General features: G+C 40.7%; 1 protein-coding gene across 15 annotated transcripts in view; it reads left to right on the top strand.

Moving 5' to 3' along the window:
• Nucleotides 1–15,715, top strand: part of ZNF569 (zinc finger protein 569) — a 60,242-nt gene that overhangs the window by 28,908 nt on the left and 15,619 nt on the right. The gene's annotated exons all lie outside the window — the stretch shown is intronic.

Genomic DNA, 15,715 nt, shown 5'->3' with positions numbered 1-15,715 from the left:
TATCTTGTGCTACATTCTCCCTCATTCACTGTGTTTCACCCTCACTAACCTTTCCCCCCTTTGAGCAGACCAACTTTGTCTTGCCCCAAGAACTCTGAACATGCTTTTAAATGTTCCTACCCTAGATATTTATATGACTGGTTCTTTCTCATCATTCAGGTTTCTGCTGAAATGTCATCTTCCTCAAGGTTGTCTTTGGTTACTAAATTCAAAGTAGAGTTTCTGATTCATTCCATAACCCATTACCTATATTGCATTTTCTTAACTTATCAATATCACATTTTATCTCACTTATTCACTTGCTTATGTTTTCATTTCCATGTCCCCAAAGTAGAATCTAAGCTCCAAGAGGCCCAGAGTGTTTCTAAACTCGCTCTGCTATCCCCTGTGAGTTCTGATTGATAAAATGAAAAAACTAATTTTAATGCAGTCTGATTCAAAACTTAGTTCAATCAGCAAATTGTTCTCTTGACAATTATTTAGTCATTCAGATTCTACTTTGTATCCCTGTTCTCTGTTAAAGTGGTGTTTGAGATAACAGGGAAGATCTTCATAGCTTGGGTATATGCTGGATGATTTAGCTAGCTCCTTTTTCAGGACATTCAGTGGCTGATGAATTTATGGTGTATTTCACAGCTCAGTGATGGTCCAAGGACCTCTCTTTATCAACTGGCCTCCTTTGGTTCTTGCTATCTCTGTAGATCTCTCTGAATCTGTCATTGTCTAGATGCTTCCTGGGTCCCCTAAACCCCACAGCATGCATGTAGGAGCATCTTGCCTTCTTTTTTTTTTTTTTTTTGAAACAGGGTCTTACTCTGTCACCCAGGCTGGAGTGGCACAATCTCAGCTCGCTGCATCCTCTGCCTGCTGGGCTCAAGCAATCCTCCCGCCTTCAGCTACCCAAGTAGCTGGGAGTACAGGCACGTGCCCCCATGCCTGGCTAATTTAAAAAAACAATTTGTAGAGACAAGGTCCCACTATGTTGCCCAGGCTGATCTCGAACTCCTGGGCTCAGGCAATTCTCCTGCCTCTCGGCCTCCCAAACTGTTGGGATTACAGGCATGAGCCACTATGCCCAGCCTCACCTTGCCTTCTGAAATGACCCTACTTCATCCTACTCAGGGTCTGTGCTACATGGGAACTGAAAGCTACTTAGAAGTTATTCTCTCAGTTTGACATGACACTTTTCCCACTTAACTCACTGCCTCTCTTGCATTTCACACTCATGCCTTAGAGTGTGGGGAGTTCTAGGCACATATTACCTCCCTACCTTCAAGGCCTTTGTTTCCTCTATTCCAGGCCTGTAAGAGGAAGGAGAGGATTTTCCCCTTTCATCTTCTCCTCTGTCTTTCCTTTTTCAATAAAGTTAAGTGGAGAAAATGTATGAGGCGTAAGGAAACATAGATTAAAATGTACTTCAAAACTAGTATACTGGTTAAACGTGTTTGGAGCCAGTGAGTGCTGAGTAGAGGCCAAGGTAGTATAAAATAAGGCCATGGAAGGTCTCAAGATATTCTTGGTGATAAAGCGCATTGATAAAGAAGAAAATTAGCCCATAGAGGAAGAATATCACATTTATTTGTTCTTTTGTTGCCATATTAAGTCTTCATCTACAAATAAAAGGTTCACTTCTCCAGAAATGTAGGGCAGAGTACCTAAGAAAATGAAATTAGTTCAGCTGATATATACTTATCATTGTGTGCTCTGCATTCTGCTTAGTGCTTTATTGGAGCTCTTCATTTTTTCATGTGGATTTTAATTGTTTTTTGTTACTTCCTTTCAGTCTGAATAACTTCCTTCCGTGTTTCTTACGAGGCTAGTCTGCTAGCATTGAATTCTTTGTTTTTACTTATTACACCTTATTTTTTTACCTGAAATTCACATACATATTTAAAATTAATCATTCTACAATTCAGTGGTCTTTAGTACATTCACAGTGTTGTATAGCCACCACCTCTATCTGGTTCTGTAACATTTTTATCACCTCAAAATAAAACCCCATACCCATTAAGCATCTGTTCCCCTATCCCTCTCTCACTCCTAGCCCCTGGCAAACACCATTCTGCATTCTGTCTCTGTGGATTTACCTATTCTGGCTATATTATCTATTCTGAATATTTCATATATATACAATAATAAAATATGTGACCTTTTGTGTCTGGCTTCTTTCACCTAACATAATCACCTTCATTTTTGAAAGATAAGTTTCCTAAATATAGGATTCTTTGTTGATAGTTTTTTTAAATTTTTAGTTTTTGTAGATACATAGTAGGTGTATACATGTATGAGGTATACATGTATGAGGTACATGAGGTATTTTGATACAGGCATACAATGAGTAATAATCACATCAGGGTAAATAGGGTATCTATCCAAGCATTTATCCTTTGTGTTACAAACAATCCAATTTACTCTTTTGGTTATTTTTAAATGTACAAATAAATTATTGTTGACTATAGTTGTCCTGTTGCACTATCAAATATTAGATCTTATTCATTCTAACTATATTTGTACCCATTAACCATCCCCATTTCCCCCACCCACTATCCTTCCTAGCTGCTGGTAACCATCATTCTGTGCTCTATTTCCATGAGTTCCGTTGTTTTAATTTTTAGCTCTCATAAATAAGTGAGAACATGTGAGCTTTGTCGTTCTGTGTCTGGCTTATTTCACTTAACGTAATGATCTCCAGTTGTATCCATGTTGTTGCAAATGACAGGCTCTTCTTTTTTATGGCTGAATAGTACTCCAAGGTGTGTATGTATCACATTTTCTTTATCTATGCATTTCCTGATGGGCACTTAGCTTGATTCCAAATTTTGGCTATTGTGAATAAACAAGGAAGCAATAAATAAGGGAGTACAGATATCTCTTTAATACACTGATTTCCTTTCTTTTGGGTATTTACTTAGCAGTGGGATTGCTGGATTATATCATAGTTCTATTTTACTTTTTTGATGAACTTCCAAACTGTTTTCCATCTGGTTGTACTAATTTACATTCCCACCAACAGTGTATGAGGGTTCCCTTTTCTCCACATCCTGGCCAGTATTTGTTATTACCTGTCTTTTGGATGAAAGCCATTCTAAGGCCGGGCATGGTGACTCATGCCTGTAATCCCACCACTTTGGGAGGCCAAGGCAGGTGGATCATCTGAGGTCAGGAGTTCAAGACCAGCCTGGTCAACATGGTGAAACCCCGTCTCTACTAAGAATACGAAAATGAGCCAGGCATGGTGGTGCACACCTCAAATCCCAGCTACTCAGGAGGCTGAGGCAGGAGAATCGCTTGAACCCGGGAGGCGGAGGTTTCAGTGAGCCAAGATCGCACCACTGCACTCCAGCCTGGGCAACAAGAGCGAAACTCCATCACAAACAAACAAAAAAAACCATTTTAATTGGGGTGAGATTATATCTCACTGTAGTTTTGATTTGCATTTATCTGATGATCAGTGATGTTGAACACCTTTTCATATACCTCTTTGCCATTTGTATGTCCTTTGAGAAATGTCTTCAGATCTTTTCCCCCTTTTTAAATCAAGTTATTAGACTTTTTTCATATACAGTTATTTGAGCTCCTTATATATTCTAGTTATTAATCCCCTGTCTGATGGATAGTTTACATATATTTTCTCCCATTTTGTGGGTTGCCTCTTCACTTTGTTGATTGTTTCCCTTGCTGTACAGAAGCTTTTTAACTTGATATGATCCCATTTGTCCATTTTTGCTTTGGCTACCTGTGCTTATGGGATATTACTCAAGGAACCTTTGCCCAGTCCATTATCCTAGAGAATTTCCTCTGTTTTCTTTTAGTCGTTTCATAGTTTGAGGTCTTAGATTTAAGTCTTTAATCCATTTTGATTTGATTTTTGTGTATGGCAAGAGATAGGGGTCTGGTTTCATTCTTCTGCATATGGATATCCAGTTATTGAAGACACTGTTCTTTCCCCAGTATATTTCTCGGCACCGCTGTTGAAAATGAGTTTGCTGGAGATGTATGGATTTGTTTCTGGGTTCTCTATTCTGTTCCATTGGTCTTTGTGTCTGCTTGTTGTTATTCTTTTTTGTCGCTGTTTGTGACAGGATCTTGCTCTCTTGCTCAGGCTGGAGTGCAGAGGTGTGAACATGGCTTGCTGTAGCCTTGACCTCCTGGGCTTAGGTAATCCTCTTGCCTCAGCTTCCCGAGTACCACAGGTGCACACCACCATGCCTAATTTTTTATTTTTTTGTAGAGACAAGGTCTCACTATGTTGCCCAGGACTCAAACTCCCAGGCTCAAGCAGTTCTCCCACCTCAGCCTCCCAAAGTGCTGGGATTACAGGCACAAGCCACCCTTCCTGGCCTATGTGTCTACTTTTATGTCAGTACCATGCTATTTTGGTTACTGTAGTTTTGTAGTATAATTTGAAGTCAGGCTCCTCCAGTTTTTTCTGTTTGCTCAGGATGGCTTTGCCTATTCTGGGTCTTTTGTGGTTGCATATAAATTTTAGCATTTTTTCCTATTTCTGTGAAGAATGTCATTGGTATTTTGATAACAATTGCATTGAATCTGTAGATTGCTTTAGGTAGTATGAACATTTTAACAATATTGATTCTTCCAACCCATGAGCATGGACTATCTTTCCATTTTTTTTTGTGTCCTCTTCAATTTTTTTCATCAGTGCTTTATAATTTTCATTGTAGAGATCTTTCAATTCTTTGGTTAACTCCTAGGGATTTTACTTTTAGCTACTGAAAATATTAATTTCTTGATTTCTTTTGTCAGATTGTTTGCTGTTGGCATATAGAAATGCTATTGATTTTTCTATGTTGATTTTGTATCCCGCAACTTTACTGAATTTGTTTATCAGTTCTGGTACTTTTTTTGCTGGAGTCTTCAGGTTTTTTCAAACAGAAGATCATATCACATGCAAACAAGGATAATTTGACTTCTTCTTTTTTAATTTGGATGCCCTTTACTTCTTTCTCTTATCTGATTTCTCTTGCTAGGATTTCCAGTACTATGTTGAATAACAGTGGTGAAAGTGGGCACCCTTGTCATATTCCAGATCTTAAAGGAAAGGCTTTCTGTTTTTCCCCATTCGGTATGATACTAGCTGTGAGTCTGTCATATATGGCTTTTATTGTATTGAGGTATGTTCCTTCTGTACTCAGTTTTTGAGGGTTTTTTATCATGGAAGGGATGTTGAATTTTATCAAATGCTTTTTCAGCACCAGTTGAAATGATCATATGGTTTTTGTCCTTCATTCTCTTGATCTGATATATCACATTGATTGATTTGCGCATGTTTAACCGTCCTTGCATTTCTAAGATAAATCCCACTTGGTCATGATGTATTGTCTTTTTAATGTGTTGCTGAAATCAGTTTGCTAGTATTTTGTTGAGGATTTTTGCATCAATGTTCAGCAAGGATATTGGCCTGTAGCTTTTTTTTTTTTTTTTTTTGATGTGTCTTGGTCTGGTTTTCGTATCAGGGTAATATTGCCCTCCTGGAATGAGTTTGGAAGTATTCCCTCTTCCTCTATTATTTGGAATAGTTTAATTAGGATTGGTATTAGTTCTTCTTTAATTGTTCAGTAAAATTCAGCAGTGAAGCCATTGGGTTCTGAGCTTTTCTTTGCTCGGAGACTTTTTATTACAGCTTCAATCTCATTACCTGCTATTAGTCTGTTCAGGTTTTGGATTTCTTCATGGTTCAATCTTGGTAGGTTGTATTTTCCAGGAATTTATCTATTTCTTCTAGGTTTTCTAATTTATTGGCATATAGTTGCTCACAGTAGCGTCTAATGATCCTTTGAATTTCTCCAGTATTGGTTATAATGTCTCTTTTTTCATCTCTGATTTTACTTATTTGGGTCTTCTCTTTTTTTCTTAGTCTAGCTAAAAGTTTGCTGATTTCATTTTTTAAAAAAACCGATTTTTTTATTTTGTTAATCTTTTGTATCATTTTCTTCATTTCATTTATTTCTGCTCTGATCTTTATTATTTATTTTCTTCTAATAATTTTGAGTTTGGTTTGCTCTTTTCTAGTTCTTTTAAGATGCATCGTTAAATTGTTTATTTGAAGTTTTTCTTCTTGTTTGATGTAGGTGCTTATAGCTATAAACTTTCCTTTTAGTACTGCTTTTGCCGTATCCCATGGACTTTGATGTGTTGTGTTTCCATTATCATTTATTTCAAGAAACTTTTAAATTTTCTTCTTAATTTCTTCATTGACCTAGTGATCATTCACGAGCATGTTGTTTTATTTCTGTGTGTTTGTATAGTTTCCAAAATTCCTCCTTATTGATTTCTAGTTTTATTCCATTGTGGTTAGAGAAGATATCTTACATAATTTTAATTTTTTGAATGTTTTAAGACTGGTTTATGGCCTAACATGGTCTATGCTTGAGAGTGATCTATGTGCTGAGGAAAAGAATGCGCATTCTGCAGCCATTGGATGAAGTGGTCTGTATATATCTATTATGTCCATTTGATCTGTAGTGCAGATTAAGTCTGATAGTTCTTTGTTGATTTCTATCTGGATAATCTGTCCAGTGCTGAAAGTAGAATGTTGAAATCTCCAGCAATTATTCTATTGGGTCTATCTCTCTCTTTTACTGTAATAATATTTGCTTTATGTATCTGGGTGCTCCAACGTTGGGTACATACATGTTGACAATTATTATATCCTCTTGCTGAATTGACCCCTTTATCATCATGTAATGACCTTGTTTGTCTCTTTTTATAGTTTTTGTCTTGAAGTCTATTTTGTCTATACCTAGTCCAGCTCTTTTTTGGTTTCCATTTGCATGAATATATTTTTCCATCTATTTTCAGTCTATGTGTGTCTTTATAGATGAAGTGTGTTTCTTGTAGGCAATGGATTTTTGGGTCTTGTTTTTTTTTGTTTGTTTGCTTGTTTTTATAATATATTCAGCCACTCTGTCTTTTGATTGGAGAGCTTTACATTCAAATGTTAGTCCATTTACATTCAATGTTATTATTGATAAGTAAGGACTTAGTCCTGCTATTTTGTTATTTCCAGGTTGTTTTGTGGTCTTCTTTTCCTCCTTTCCTGCCTTCCTGTCTTCCTTTTTGGGAAGGTGGTTGTCTCTAGTGGTATGTTTTAATTTCTTGCATTTTACTTTTTATGTATCTGTTGTATGTTTTTTGATTTGAGGTTGCCATGAGGCTTGCAAATAATATAACATATTACTTTAAACTGATGACAAATTAACACTGACTGCATAAACAAACAGGCCAAGAGAAAGTTAGTACTCTACACTTTAACTTTGTCCCCCTGCTTTTTTAACTTTTTGCTGTTTTTACTTTTTAATTTATTTATTTATTTATTTTTGAGATGGAGTCTCGCTGTCACCAGGCTGGAGCGTAGTGGCGTGATCTCAGCTCACTGCAACCTCCGCCTCCCAGGTTCAAGCGATTCTCCTGCCTCAGCTTCCCAAGTGTCACACGCGCACGTGTGAAGAGACCACCAAACAGGCTTTGTGTGAGCAGCAAGGCTGTTTATTTCACCTGGGTGCAGGCGGGCTGAGTCCAAAAAGAGTCAGCAAAGGGTGGTGGGATTATCATTAGTTCTTGTAAGTTTTGGGATAGGTGGTGGAGTTAGGAGCAATGTTTTGCGGGCAGGGGGTGGATTTCACAAAGTACATTCTCAAGGGTGGGGAGAATTACAAAGAACCTTCTTAAGAGTAGGGGAGATTACAAAGTACATTGATCAGTTAGGGTGGGGCAGAAACAAATCACAATGGTGGAATGTCATCAGTTAAGGCTATTTTCACTTCTTTTGTGGATCTTCAATTGCTTTAGGCCATCTGGATGTATACATGCAGGTCACAGGGGATATGATGGCTTAGCTTGGGCTCAGAGGCCTGACACCGAGTAGCTGGGACTACAGGCTTGCGCCACTCCACGCCCAGCTAATTTTTTTGTATTTTTAGTAGAGACAGGGTTTCACCATGTTGGCCATGATGGTCTGGATCTCCTGACCTTGTGATCTGCCCGCCTCGGCCTCCCAAGGGGTTGGGATTACAGGCGTGAGCCACTGTGCCCAACCTGCTGTTTTTATTTGTATTTTATTGTACTGTGTCTTGAAACATTGTTTTAGTTATTGATGTATTTATATTGATTCATCTTCTCATCTTTCCTTTTTTTTTTTTTTTTTTTTGAGACAGAGTCTCGCTCTGTCACCAGGCTGGAGTGCAGTGGCACAATCTCGGCTCACTGCAACCTCTGCCTCCCGGGTTCAAGCGATTCTCCTGCCTCAGCCTCCTGAGTAGCTGAGACTACAGGCATGTGCCACCATGCCTAGCTAATTTTTGTATTTTTAGTAGAGATGGCGTTTCACAGTGTTGGCCAGAATGGTCTCAATCTGTTGACCTCGTGATCTGCCCACCTCAGCCTCCCAGAGTGGTAGGATTACAGGTGTGAGCCACTGCACCCAGCCCTTCTTCTCATCTTTCTATTCAAGATATGAGTAGTTTACACACCACAATTACAGTGTTATAACATTCTGCATTTTCTGTGTACTTTCTATTACCAGTGAATTTTGTACTTTCACATGATTTCTTATTGTTCATTAACGTCCTTTTTTCAGGTTGAAGGACTCTCTTTAGCATTTTTTTGTAGGACAGGTCTGGTGTTGATGAAATCTCTCAGCTGTTGTTTGTCTGGGAAAGCCTTTATTTCTCCTTCATGTTTGAAGGTTATTTTCACCAGATATACTATTCTAGCATAAAAGTTTTTTTCCTTCAGCACTGTAAATATGTCGTGCCACTCTTTCCTGGCATGTAAAATTTCCACTGAAAAGTCTGCTGCCAGACATATTGGAGCTTCCATTGGTATGTTGTTTCTTTTCTCTTGCTGTGTTTAAATGGATCCTTTCTTTATCATTGACCTTTAGGAGTTTGATTATTAAGTGTCTTGAAGTAGTCTTATTTGGTTTAAATCTACTTGGTGTTCTATAACCTTCTTGTACTTGAATATCAATATCTTTCTCTAGGTTTGGGAAGTTCTCTATTGTTATCCCATCGAATAAACTTTCTACCCCTGTCTCTCTACCTCCTCTTTAAGGCCAATAAGTGTTAGATTTGCCCATTTGAAGCTATTTTCTAGATCTTACAGGCATGCTTCATTCTTTCTTACTCATTTTTCTTTTGTCTCCTCTTACTGTGTGTTTTCAAATAGCCTATCTTCAGGCTCACTAATTCTTTCCTCTGCTTGATCAATTCTGTTGTTCAGTGACTGAACAGACTGGGGGTGGTGGCTCATGCCTACAATCCTAGCATTTTGGGAGGCCAAAGCATGAGGATCACTTGAGCCCAGGAGTTTGAGACCAGCTTGGGCAACATAGTGAGACTACCATCTCTACAAAAACATTAAAAACTTAGGTATGGTGGCATGCACCTGTGGTCCCTGCTCTTTGGGAGGCTGAGGTAGGAGGATCACTTGAGCCTGGCAGGTCGAGGCTGCAGTGAGCCATGATCACACCACTGCATTCCAGCCTGGATTACAGAGACTCTGTCTCACAAAAAAAAAAAAAAAAAAGACTGATGCATTCTTTAGTTTGTCCATTGCATTTTTCAGCTCCAGAATTTCGGCTCTATTCTTTTGAATTATTTCAGTCTCTTTGTTAAATTTATCTGATAGCATTCTAAATTCTTTCTCTGTGTTATCTTGAATTTCATTGAGTTTCCTGAAAACAGCTATTCTGAATTCTCTATCTGAAAGGTCACAGATTTCTGTGTCTCCAGGATTGGTCCCTGGTACTGAGTTCAATTTGGTGAAGTCATGTTTTCCTAGATGGTCTTAATGCCTGTGAATGTTTGTTGATGTCTAGGCAGTGAAGAGTTAGGTATTTATTGCAGTCTTAGCAGTCTGAGCTTGTTTATACCTGCCCTTTTTGGCAAGACTTTCCAGGTATTTGAAGGGACTTGGGTGTTGTGATCTAAGTTTTTGGTCACTGCAACCATATCTGCATCAGGGGGCATGCCAAGCCCAGTTAACACTGTGGCTCTTACAGAATCATAGAGGTACCACCTTGATGGTCCTAGATAAGATCCAGAAGAATTCTCTGGATTACCAGGTAGAGACTCTTGTTGTCTTACTTTCTCCCAGAGTCTTTCTGTGCTGAGTTGCCTGGAGCTAGGGGAGGGGTGACACAAGCACCCCTGTGGCTACCACCACTGGGACTGCGCTGGGTCAGACGAAGCCAGCACAGCACTGAGTCTCACCCAAGGCCCACAGTAACCACTGCCTGGCTATCACCTGTGTTCACTGAAGGCCCTATCACTCTACAGTCAGCAGGTGGCAAAGCCAGCCAGTCTTGTTTCCTTCCCTTTAGAGTAGCAAGTTCCCCCCAGCCACGGGCAGGTCCAGAGATGCCATCCAGGAACCAGGGCCTAGAGTCAGAAACCTTAGGAATGTACTTGGTATTCTACGGTGGCTGGACTGGCACCCAAGCCACATGGCAAAGTCCTTCCCACTCTTCCCTCCCCTTTCCACAGGCAGAGGAGTTTCTCCCTGTGGCTACCACTGACCCAGGCCCATGGCAAGTATGGCCTGGCTACTGCCAGTGTTCATTCCAGGCCCAAGGGCTCTTCAGTCAGCCTGTGGTGAATGTTGCCAGGCCTGGGATTCTCCCTTCAGGCAGCAAGCTCCCCTTCGGCCCAGGGCAGGTCCAGAAATACCATGCAAGAGGTAAGGCCTGGAATTGGGGACCCCAAGAACCCACTTGGTGCTGTACCCCACTGTGGCCAAGTTGGTACCTAAGCTGCAAGACAAAGTTCCCTGTACTTTGCCCTCTCCTTTTCTCAAGCAGGAGTCTCTCCCTGTAGCCACCACACGGGAAATGTGCTGGGTCACACCTGAAGCCAGCATGTCTCTGAGTCTCACCCAAGGCCCGTGGTGAGTACTACCTGGCTACCACTGCTGACTGTTCAGGGCTCAAGGGCTCTTTAGTCAGTAGGTGATAAATGCTGCAAAGACTGAGTTCTTCCTCTCAAGGCAACGGGTTCCCTTCTGGTCCAGGGTGTGTGTAGAAGTTGCATCCAGGAGCTAGCGCATGGAATGGGGGCCTCTGCCTGGTGCCCTATCATACTGTGGCTGAGCTGGTATCCAAGGTGCAAGACAAAGTCCTCTTTACTCTTCCTTCTCCTCTTCTCAAGTGGAAGGAAGGGGTCTCTCCTGGAGCTGCGAGCTGCACTACCTCGGGTTAGGGAAAGGGTGGCACAAGCACTCCCTTGGCTACCCTGGCTGGTGTCTCACTGGGTCCCATGACCCCCTAGTCCACTGGCTCCAAGCCCAGCACAGCACCAGGACTTGCCCAGGAATTGCAATTCCTGTGGCCTAGACTGCCTTTCAAGTTCACTTAGGATCCTAGAGCCCTTTAGCCCATGGTGGTGAGGCTTGCCAGAATTTAGGTTCCTACTGCTACAATGGACAATTCCCCTAGACTGGCTGGGGCTGGTCCAAATACTTCTGGTGTGGGCACCAACTGGGTTCTCCCTGGTGTTGCCTTCTGCTGTGACAGGGCACCACTGAGTTCCAATGAAAAGTCCTGCAATCACTCTGGTCTCTCTCCTGCGGGTGCACAGATTCTCTCTCAGAACCATATGGCCACTGCCGGAGGATAGGGGAGGGATGGCGTCAGCAATTCACGATCAGCAATTCACGACTGTCTTTCCTACCCTCCTCAGTGCCTCTTTCAGTGATGTGAAATTAAAACCAGATACTGTGACTGCTGACCTGATTTTTGGTTATGATGAAGGTGCTTTTTTGTGTGGATAGTTGTTCAATTTGGTGTTCCTGTGGGGAGTATGATCGGTGGAGGCTTCTATTGGGCCCTCTTTCCCTACTTCCTCTCTGATAGTTTTTTTTTTCTTTCAGAACTTTGAATATGTTGTCCCATTGCTATTTGTCCTCCATTGTGTTTGATGAGAAGTCAGCTATTAGTTTTATTGTGGTTGGTGAAGATAATGAATTATTTTCCCTTGCTGTTTTCAAGATTTTCTCTTTATATTTATTTTCAACATTTTGACTATGATGTGTTTAGGTGTGTACCTTGTTGCGTTTATCCTACTTGGAATTCATTGAGCTTGAATATGTACATTAATGTTTTTCATCAAATGTGGGAAGTTTTCAGCCATTATTTCTTTGATTTTTTCTGTCCTTTTCTCTCTCCTCTCTAACTTATACTTAAATTATATGCATATGTTGATGCACTTATTGCTCTAGCTCACATTTCTGAGTCTATATTCTTTTTTTTTTTTTTGAGATAGGGTCTCACTCTGTCACCCAGGCTGGAGTGCAGTGGCACAATTATAGCTCACTGTAACCTTGAACTCTTGGGCTAAATCAATCCTCCCACCAATGTCTCCTGAGTGGCTAGGACTATAGGCATGTGCCACCACACCTAGCTGATTTCTTAAATTTTTTGGTAGAGATAGGGTCTCATCATCTTGCCCAGGCTGATCTTGAACTCCTAGCCTCAAGTGATCCTCCCACCTTGGCCTCCCAAAGCACTGGGATTACAGGCATAAGCCACTGTGTCCAGCCTGTATTCATTTTTCTACATCCTTTTTTCTGTCTCTTCTTCAAATTGCATCATTTTTAGTGATCTGTCTTCAAGTTTACTAATACTTTTTTCTGCCAACTCAGACCATCCTGAAGCTGTGAGAAAGTCTCAGCCAGGCCAAAGGGGAGTTGCTGACCAAAGCTTTCCCACTAGAGGAAAACCATATCAAGTGTAATAGTCCAGACTTTAATAGCCTCACTATGCTGAGCCTGTGGCTGGAAGCAGTGTTGGGGTGTCATGACCTCAGCATGAAAGTGGAGCAGCTGGAGGCTGTTTGCCAACTATGCTTCTCACAGTGGATTCCCTTAAAGAGGATTCGAGCACCATCCCTTCATAGCTGCCAAAGGATGGCCAGATCTGGCATGAACATATTAATCTGTTAGTATTACACTTGACTGCCTGTGATAGAAAGCCCAGATAACCTTTGCTTAAACAAGACATAAGTTTATTTGTCTCTCATATTGAAGTTCAAGGCTGGTCCTGTAGCTCCAAAGGGCAGAGAACGAAACTCTTTCTCCTTCATTGCTCTGCCATTCTTGGTTGTTGGCTTCTGCCTCATTATCTCAAATGGCTCTATTTGCTCTCGACTCTGGTAAGTAGCATTGACTTACCAGTCTACAGGAAGGTAGAAGCTTAGGAGAAATGGTATACCTCATGCCTTTATGTTCACTTATCAGCAGTTGCATGTAGTCCTTTCATCTCACTGTCCAGAACATTATCATATAAACATATTAATACTTATTTCAGCAGACCATGTGCCTGACCAGAAATTGGGAAGACAGAATAAATATTGGAATAGAAGAATAACAGTGGGTGCTATAGTATTGCACTGTTGGGATTTTCTTCTTTTTTTTAAGATCAGTCTTAGGCTTATGTTTCCCTTTAACCTATTCATTTCATTATGAATTTAAAAATTTCAGGCTGGGTGTGGTGGCTCACACCTGTAATCCCAGCACTTTGGGAGGCCGAGGCAGGCAGATCATTTGAGGTCAGGAGTTAGAGACCAGCTTGGCCAACATGGGAACACCCTGTCTCTACTGAAAATACAAAAATTAGCTGGGTGTGGTGGCGCACGCCTGTAGTTCCAGCTATTTGGGAGACTGAGGCAGGAGAATCACTTGAATCCAGGAGACGGAGGTTGTAGAGAGCCAACATCACGCCACACTGCACTCCAGCCTGGGCAACAGGGCGAGACTCTATCTCAAAAAAAAAAAAAAAAATTCAACCGCAGATATATACTACTTTAAATATCAATTAGTTTTAATGTTTTTTCCTAATTTGGGATGTTTATTTTTCTTCCTTAAACTTACTAAACATTTGCCTAATTCATTCTTCTTAAACTATCAGCTTTTTTTTTTTTTTTTTTTTAAGAGACAGGGTCTTGTTCTATTGCCCAGGCTGCTGGAATGCAGTGGTGAGATCATGGCTCACTGCAGTCAAACTCCCAGGCTTAAGCAGTCTTCCCACCTCAGCCTCCCAAGTAGCTGGGACTATAGCCACGTACCACCATACACGGCATTCATTCATTCATTCATTCATTCATTTATTGTAGAGATGAGGTTTTGCTATGTTGCCCAGACTGGCCTTGAACTAGCCTCAAGCAGTTCTCCCACCTCGGCTTCCCAAAGTGGTAGAATTACAGGCGTGAGCCACCTTGCCTAGCTCCAGCTTTTAAATATGGAGATTTATGTATATGTAAGTTCTAAATTTTTCACTTTAAATTGTTTCTGTTTTTGCATTTACTAAATTCTTTTTCCCAAGTATTTTCTTCAAATGTATTTTAATGATTTCTTTTGGGATTCTCTCACTCTTGAGCTAGGGGCAATTAGGATTTTCTTGTAAAATCTTTGGTGCTGATTTTTAAAATTTATTTACTAGTTTAATGATCTGACCTCCTGAAGAAAATACAACTTCCTGAGGAAAAAGTCTGCAGCTGAGGTAGTCCCAGCAAGAGTATGTTTCTTATGTGCTCATGTTCTTCCCTGTAATTGGTGAAACTATTATACCAGGGCCAGATTTCCACATCATGCTTTCTCCTCAGTCCCACTTCCTCACCAAATGCTTTATCCAGGCTTATTTGGATCTTCCTCCCAGATGAGGGGAAATATTAAAAACCCCTGGATTTCAGGGTTTTTTTCCTCTGACACTTTGCCTTTTGCTTCTTGAACATGTTTATTGCAAACATCATGATTTTCAGCAGGAAGGGCTTTCAGGAGCTGATCTCCCATCAGTACCACAGCTTTCTCTGAGCCCTTAGTGTTAATGGATGTTCATGCTCATAAGTTCCTTTTAGGACCTAGAAACAAATTCTTAGATACATTGTGAACGAGCTACTGGAGACTTTCTTTTTTCTCACCTAGTCTCTGGTAGAAATTCCTGAAACAGTAGGAAATATGGATTGCTCCCTTTTTTCCAGGCTGAGTGCTATTTAAGATTTTTTCTTATGTTCATATACGTTTGGGCATTTCTGTTTTGAACTAGGAAGAGTGCATTAGATTTCTATATTCAAATCACATTGCCTTTAAGAAGTTCACCAGTATTTTTGAAATTCATTCAATAGCTTTTTTTTTTTTGAGACAGGGCCTTGCTCTACCACCCAGGCTGGAGTGTAGTGGTGCAATCACGACTCACTGCAACCTCCACCTCCCGGGTTCAAGCAATCCTCCTACCTCAGCCTCCCGAGTAGCTGGGACTACAGATGCACACCACCACACCTGGCTAATTTTTGTATTTTTTGTACAGACAGGGTTTCGCCACATTGCCCAGGCCCGTCTCAAACTCCTGGGCTCAAGGGATTTTCACGTCTCAGTCTCCTAAAGTGCTGGGATTACAGGCATCAGCCATGTAATACCCAGCCATTCTACAGCTTTTTAAATACACAGTTTCAGTTATAATTCTATTTCTGACCATTAAAAAACAAATTGTCATCAGGGCATGTGTTTTTTCATGGTTGTCTCTGAGATTCTATCTGTGGCCCCTTTTCCAGTACATGTAAACTATTTGAACAATCAGATCCCATTTTCATGGCTGCAGACACATACTACAGGCTGATGACCCATAAATCTTCATTTCCAATGTGGATTTCTCCTGATCTCATGAACAATACGTCCAACTGCTAAATCAGTGGCTATCTCCAGTTGC

This window comes from Pan troglodytes, chromosome 20, assembly GCF_028858775.2.
Source record: "Pan troglodytes isolate AG18354 chromosome 20, NHGRI_mPanTro3-v2.0_pri, whole genome shotgun sequence".
Taxonomy (NCBI): domain Eukaryota; kingdom Metazoa; phylum Chordata; class Mammalia; order Primates; family Hominidae; genus Pan; species Pan troglodytes.
Note: the sequence above shows the minus strand (reverse complement) of the source record. Positions and strands in the feature narration are given on the sequence as shown.